Source organism: Penaeus monodon, chromosome 4 (assembly GCF_015228065.2).
Source record: "Penaeus monodon isolate SGIC_2016 chromosome 4, NSTDA_Pmon_1, whole genome shotgun sequence".
Lineage (NCBI taxonomy): Eukaryota > Metazoa > Arthropoda > Malacostraca > Decapoda > Penaeidae > Penaeus > Penaeus monodon.
Genome location: NC_051389.1, coordinates 2421534 through 2428754, shown reverse-complemented (window position 1 = coordinate 2428754; position 7221 = coordinate 2421534).

Genomic DNA, 7221 nt, shown 5'->3' with positions numbered 1-7221 from the left:
CTCCCCCCCTCATCCCCCCCCAAGGCGTCTCTCCTCCCGCTCGCCAACCCTATTCTGACCCCTCCTTCCCCCTCCCCCTCCCCCTCCTCTGCCCACTACCCACTCTCCACCCACTCCCCAACCCCCTCCTCTCCTGTCTCGATTCCTGTCCTCCCCCACCTTTTTCCCCCTCCCCCTACCCATCCGTTTTCCCCCACCTTCCTACCTCTTCCCCCTCCCCAACCCCTACCCATCCGTTTTTTTCCCCACCTCCCTGCCCCCTCCCCTCTCCCTCCCCCTCCCCTCCCCTCCCCAACCACTTCACGCCCCCCATCCCCAAATGCCCTCTCCCCCTCCCCCTCCCCCTCCCTCTCCCCCCTCCCTAAATACCCCTCCCCCACCCAACCACTTTACCCCCATACCCCCCCCCCCCTGCGGTAAGAGCAGATTCTGGTAGAGCTCCGTCGACGCGTCAGCTTTCATTGGGAAGCTTATCGCCTCCTCTTAAGGGAAAAGCTCTCTTTCTCTCCCCTTTCTTCGCCTCTCCCTCTCCCCCTATCTTCCTTTCCCTCTGCTCCTTGCCTGCTTTTTTCCTTTTTTCTTCTTCTCGATTTTTTTTCTCTTCTTTCTTCTTCTTCTCCACCTTGTTTCCTTCTTTGTTCTCATCTCATCACATCTTTCCTCTTCTTCTTTTTCCCCTTCTTCCGTTCTTCTTCCCCTTCTCCACATCTCTCTCTCTCTCTCTTTCTTTCTCTCTCCCCCTTTCTCCTCCCTTTCTCTCTCTCTCTCTCTCTCTCTCTCTCTCTCTCTCTTTCAGTCTTGCTCTTTTCATTCCTTTTTTCCTCCTAGTCTGTATTATTTTCCATTTCATTTTCTTTATTCTTTTCTCTCTTTTCCTCTCTCCTTCCTCTCTGTCTTCTGTTCCCGCCAATCGCTTTCTCCGTCTTCCTCTTCTCATTTGTTATCTTGTCTTCTTTCCTCCCTCCTCCTTTCCCTCTCTCTCTCTTTCCCTTTCTGTCTGTCAGTCTCTCCCCTCCCCCCTTCCGTCATCCGATTCCCCTCCCCCCCACCTCTTCCCCTTCCCTTCCCTTCCCTTTCCCCCTCGATTCCTGCCCTTCTCTCACTCCTCCATTTACCTTTTTCACCCTTTTCCTATTCATCCCCTACCATATCCACCCGCTACTCCCCTCCCCCAACCCTCCTCTTTCCTTACCCAGTCCCTTCCTCTTCTCCCGTCCCCCCCTCCTCCCCCTACCCTTCACCTTTCCCTACTCATCGCTAACTTATCCCAACCCACCCCCTTCCCCAACCACCCTCTTCCCCTCCTCCCCCACCCCCTACCCTTCCCACACCCACCCTCTCCCCTCTTCCCCCACCCCCTACCTTTCCCCAACCCATCCCCTACCCTCCTCATACTCACTCCTCCCCTCCCCCACCCCTTACTCTTCCCCATACCCTTCCCCTACCCTCCTCATACTCACTCCATTTCCCCCCTCCCCCACCTCCTTCCCCTCCTCCTCCCCCCACCCTCTTCCCCTCCTCCCCCACCCCCTTCCCCTCCTCCCCCCACCCACCCTTTTAACTTCTGCAAATCCCCCCGCTCTTTGACCGCCGCGCATCCCACCTCCTAAAAGTCAAAGTAATGTTTCTCTGTCACCTTTATCCCCGATTTTTATGCAGGCGACGAGGCCGATTTCCATTTCTTGTTCTTTATCGGCGAAAAACACAACGGAATACAACAGATTTTTCATCGCTTCGGACAAAATGGCGTCTAAAAAGAAAAAAAAGAAAGAAAAAAAAAATTGAAAGTGACCGGGTCAGTGTGACTATTTTTTTTTCTGTGGATCTTTTTTCTTATTGTTATGTATTTGGTGATGATTGTTATTGTCATTTTCGTCACCATTACTACTGTCGTTATTATCATTATTGTTATCATCGTTATGATTGGTACTATAATTACTTCTATTGTTATTGTTATTTCTGTTATTGTTATCGTTGTTAGCGCTGATATTTTGGGCATCATTATTATTGTTATATTGTTACTACTACTATTACTACCACTACTATTGTTATTAAGAACTGTTATCATGATTATCATAACTGGTATCATAATTGTAATCTACCCTTGTTATTATCATTATCAATGTTATCATCGTGATCATCATCTCCTTCTCTGTCTCACCCTCATCACTCTCTTTCTCTCTCCTAATCCCTCCTCTCTCACCTTCTATCTTCCCGTCCCTCCTTCTCCCTCCCTCTCTCTCTCTCTCTCTCTCTCTCTCTCTCTCTCTCTCTTTCTCTCTCTCTCTCACTCTCTCTCTCTCTCTCTCTCTACCCCTTTCTCTCTCTCTTCCTCCTTCTTTCTCACCCTTTCTCCTCCCTTCCCCACTCTCTCTCCCCTTCCCTCCTTTTCCTTCTCCGTCTCTCCTTTCATTCTTCCCTTATTTCAAGTCCCATTTTCCGATCCATCGCTTCTCTCCTCCTTCGCCGATTCAGGGTGTGTCCTTCTCCCTTCCTCTTGCACGGGTGTGGAGATTAGGGCTTTCTCTTACCCTTGAATCTTCTGAGAACTTCTTTCCGCTCTGTCCCTCTCTCTCTCTCTCTTTTTCCCCTCTCTCGCTGCCTGTCTGTCTCCCTTTTCTCTCTCTTTTTCCTCTCTGTCCCTCTTTCTTTTTTTCCCCTCTCTCGCTGCCTGTCTGTCTCCCTTTTCTCTATCTCTCTCTTGTATTCTCTCTGTTTAATTTTTTATATTATTTCTTTAAAAAAAATTCTGTGCATGTTTTTTTTCGATTTTTTATTATTATTAAAAAATTCTTTCTTTGCGTGCATTTGTTTGCTTTTCTCTTTCTTTATATTTGTTTATTTGTCTTTTATTTGTCTATTCATTTATTTATGTTCTTGTTTGTTTGTTTTTTATCATTCATTTATATATTTATTCATTTATCTAAGTATTTACTTATTCACATATTTTTTTATTTGTTAATATATCTATCGTTTATTAAACTATTAATTAATTTACCTATCTATCTATCTATCTATCTATGCATATTAAAAAGAAAAGTGAAAAAAGGTAGAGGAGAAAAAGGTGGAGAAGAAAACAGGGAAAATAAGAACAGGGAGAAGGAGGAAATGAGTAAGAAGGGAAAGATAGAAAAAATAGGGAGAGAGAGAAAAAAAGGAAAGATTCGAGAGGGTTGATAAGACTAAAAGGGGAAAGGGGAGGGGAGAGAGAGAGTGAGGAAGAGAGAGAGAGAGGGAGAGAGGGGAGAAAAGGAGAAGGAGGGAAAAAGGGAAAGGGGGAAAGAAAATGGGGAAAGGAAAGAAAAAGAAAGGAGAAAGAAAAGGGGAGAAAAGAGGAGGAGAGGGGAGAGAGAGAGAGAGGAGGAGGGGGGAGAGAGGATGAGAGAGAGAGAGAGAGGAGAGAGAGGGGAGAAAGGAGGGAAAGAGAGAGAGGAGAGAGGGAGGAGAGAGGAGAGAGGGGGGAGATGAGAGAAAAGAGAGAGAGAGAAAGAAGAGAGAAGAAAAGAGAGAGGGGAAAAAGGAAGGGGAGAGAGGGGGAGAGAGGGGTTAAAAGAAAGAAAAAGAGAGAGAGAGAAAGGAGAGAAGGAGAGAGAGAGGGGAGAGAGAGAGGGGAGAAAAAAAGAAAAAACGAAAAAGAAAAAAAAGAGAAAAAGAAAAAAAGGGGCGAGGGGAAAAAGGGGAGAGGGGGGATGAGAAAGGAGAAAAGGAGGGAAGGAGGGAAGGTGGAAGGAAGGAGGGAGAAAAAAAAGAGAGAGAGAGAGAGAGAGAGAGGAGAGAGAGAGGGAGGGGGAGAGAGGGGGAGAGAGAGCGAGGGGAGGAGGGAAGAGCGAAGAGGAGAGAAGGAGGGGGAGGAGAGGGGGAGAGGAGGAGAGGAGAGAGAGGGAGGGGAGAGAGAGAGAGAGAAAAGAGAGAGAGGAAGAGGAAAAAAAGGAGGGGAAAAAAATGGAGAGGGGGGAAAAGGGGAGAAAGAGAGAGAGAGAGAGAGAGAGAGAGAGAGAGAGAGAGAGAGGGGAGAGAGGAGAAAAGAGAGAAGAGAGAGGGGGAAGGAGAGGGGAGAGGAGAAAAGGGGGAAAAAGAGAGAGAGAGAGAGAGGAGAGAGAAAGGAAAAGAGAGAGAACGAGAGAGAGAGGGGGAGAGAGAAAAGAGGGAGAGAGAGAGGGGGGGGAGAGTTTGGGGGAAAAGAGAGAGGAGAGAGAGAGAAGAGAGAGGGGAGAGGAAAAGGGAGAGAGAGAGAGAGAGGAAAGAGAAAAAGGGGGAGAAGAGAGGAAAAAAGGAGAGAGAGAGAGGGAGAAGAGAGAGGGGAAAAGGGGAGCAGGAGAAAAAGGAGAGAAAGACGGGGAGAGAGAGAGAGGGAAGAGAGAGAGAAAAGAGAGAGAGGAGAGAGAGGAGAAAAGAAAAAGGAGGAGAGAGAGAAGAGAGAGGAGAGGGGCAGAGAGGGTTTGGAGAGAGAGGGGGACGAGGGGGAGGAAAAGGGGAGAGGGAAAGGGGGAGAGGAAGAGAAAGAGAAAGAGAGGGGGGGAAAAGGAGAGAGAGAGAGGGGGAGAGAGAGAGAGAAAAGAGGAAAAGAGAGGGAGAGAGAGAGAGAGAGAGGAAAAGAGAGGGGAGAAAAAGAGAGGGGGAGAGACAGAGAGAGAGAGGAGAGAGAGAGAGAGACCGAGAGGAAGGAGGGGGAGGGGAGGAGAGAGAGAGAGAGAGAGAGAGAGAACAAAAGAGACTGATACATTTGTATAAAGATAAAACGACGAGAGAGAGAAATTAGAGGAAAGAAAGACAGAGAGGCAGATAAAGTAAAGAATCAGTCAAGAGTAAAAGTCATAAAGAAAGAGAGGAAAGAAAAGACCGATCAAATGAAAAGAAAAGGAGAAGAAAAATGTTTAAAAAAAAAAATTTGGGAAAAAAATGGGAACAAAAAGTCGAAAAAAAGGGGAAACCTGGTTTGAGCAGGGGGAAGGGGTTTCAGGAAGGGGGAGAGGAGGATGGGATGGGGAGGAGGAGGAGGGGAGGAGGAAAGGGAAAGGAGGAAGAGGGGAAGAGGAGGAGGGAGGAGGGGAGGGGGAAGAGGAGGAGGGGAGGAGGAGGAGGAGGGGGAGGAGGGGGAGAAGAGGAGGAGGAGGAGGAAGAGGGGGAGGAGGGGAGGAGGAGGAGGAGGAGGAGGAGGGGGGGTGGGGGAGGGGAAGAGGAGGAGGAGGAGGAGGAGGGGGAGGAGGGGGAGGGGGGAAAGGGGAGGAGGGGAAAAAAGAGGGGGAGGGGGAGGAGGAAAGAAAAAGGGGAAAGAGGGGGAGGAGGAGGATGAAAAAGGAAAGAGGAAGAGGAGGAGGAGGAGGGGGGGAAAGGAGGGGGGGGAGGAAGAAGAAGAGGAGGAGGAGAGACGGAAGAGAAAGAAGAGAAGGAGAGGAAGAGAAGAAGGAAAAAAAGAAGGAAGAAAAGGAGATGGAAAAAGAAGAAGAAGCAAAGAAAAAGAGAAGAAGAAACAGCGAAGAAAAAAATGGAAAAAGAAGAAAAAGAAAGCGAAGAACAAAGGTTAATAAAGATAAAAAAGAGAAGGAGAAGAGAGAGAGAGAGAGGGGAGAGAGGGGGGAAAGGGGAGAGAGAGAGAGAGAGAGAAAAAAAAGAGAAAAAAGGAGAGAGGGGGAAGAGAGAGAGGGGGTTTTTTTGGAAAAGGAGAGAGAAGAAAAGGAGGGGAGAGAGAGAGAGAAGAGAGAGAGAGAGGGGAGAGAGAGAGAGAAAGAGGGGAGAAGACCCGAAAAGGCGGGGAGAGAAAGAGAGAGAGAGGGAGAGAGAGAGAAGAAAAGAAAAAGGGGATAGAGAGAGATGCAAAGAGAGAGAGGAGAGAGAGAGAGGGGAGAGAGAGAGGGGAGGGGAGAGGGAAAAGATGAGGAGATAGAGGAGAGAGAGAGGGGGAGAGAAGAGAGGAGAGAGGGAAAGAGAGAGAGGGGAGAGAAGAGAGAGGGGAGAGAGAGAGAGGAGAGAGAAAAGAGAGAGAGAGAAAAGCCCCCCTTGAGGGACGTCCCGGGAAATTTAAAAACAACTGACGCTTGATTTTTATTTTTTTTCCCCGCGAGAGTTGACCCTACGATCGGTTTGTCGCGTCGGCCGCTAGTGTCCCGGTGGCGCTGCCGTCGTCGCTTCCCCCCCATTCCCTCTCCCCCCCCCCCCCCCCCCCCCCCCCATTCGAAGCCTCGTCCAACGCTTATCAGTTTATGCGACATTTCGCTCCCGAATGCCATTACCCGAATGATGATATATTGTAAGGGGTTTGGGTTGACGGCGTCTTGGCAAGGGGGGGGACGTTTGTGGAAAGGGGGAGGGAGGGAGGGAGGGAGGGAGGGGGGAAAGGGAGCGGGATGGGGGAGTACGGGGAGGGGGGAGGGGAGAGGGAAGTAGGGATGGGGAGCGGGATGGGGGAGGGAAGGGGAGAGGGGGGAGGGGGAGTGGAAGGGGTAGGGTGTGGGGAAGGGGGAGGGATAGAGGTATGGGGAGAGATTGGAGGTGAGATTGAGGGTGGGGAGTGGGGGGGGAAGGGCGGTTGAGGGTGTAGGGGCGATATTAGGGGTGGGGGTAAGGGAGAGAAGAGAGGGGGAAGCAAGGGGTGTTGGTGAAAGAGTGGGTCCATGAGTGAGGAGGGGAGATGGGGGAAAAATGAAAATAAAATAAAAATAAATAAAAAAAAAGTCACAAAGGAAGAATTGAAAAAAATCTAGAAGAAAAAAACAAACAAACGCAAAGAAAACGAATGAACGCGGAAGAGAACAAAAAAAAAAAGAAAACGAAGACACGAAAAAAAAAAAAATCTATCCTTGATAAATGAGAGAAAGAGAGACAGAGAGAAAGAAAAGGAAAAGAATCCGAGAACTGAACATAAGGAAGAGGAGAGAAAGAGGGAAGCAAAGAAGAAGAAGAAAAAAAAACTCATTATCATACAACCCGTCGGGCAGCGTGGGGGGGAGGGGGGGGGGGGGGGCGAGAAACACGACGCTGGATTTCGAGGAAAATCGATAAAGAATCTACACATATGTCAGTACATATGCATATTCATACTCACATTCATACATATATAAGAATGCGTATAGAAACGAACACAGACAAACAGGCACACAAACACAGTAAAAGTTTGTGCACTTATAAATATCTTTTTGATTCTATTTATACGCATGTAAATATCTATCAGCCTCCCTGCCTACACATTCACTATCTTAACTTACTATCTCCAAGTCTATCTTC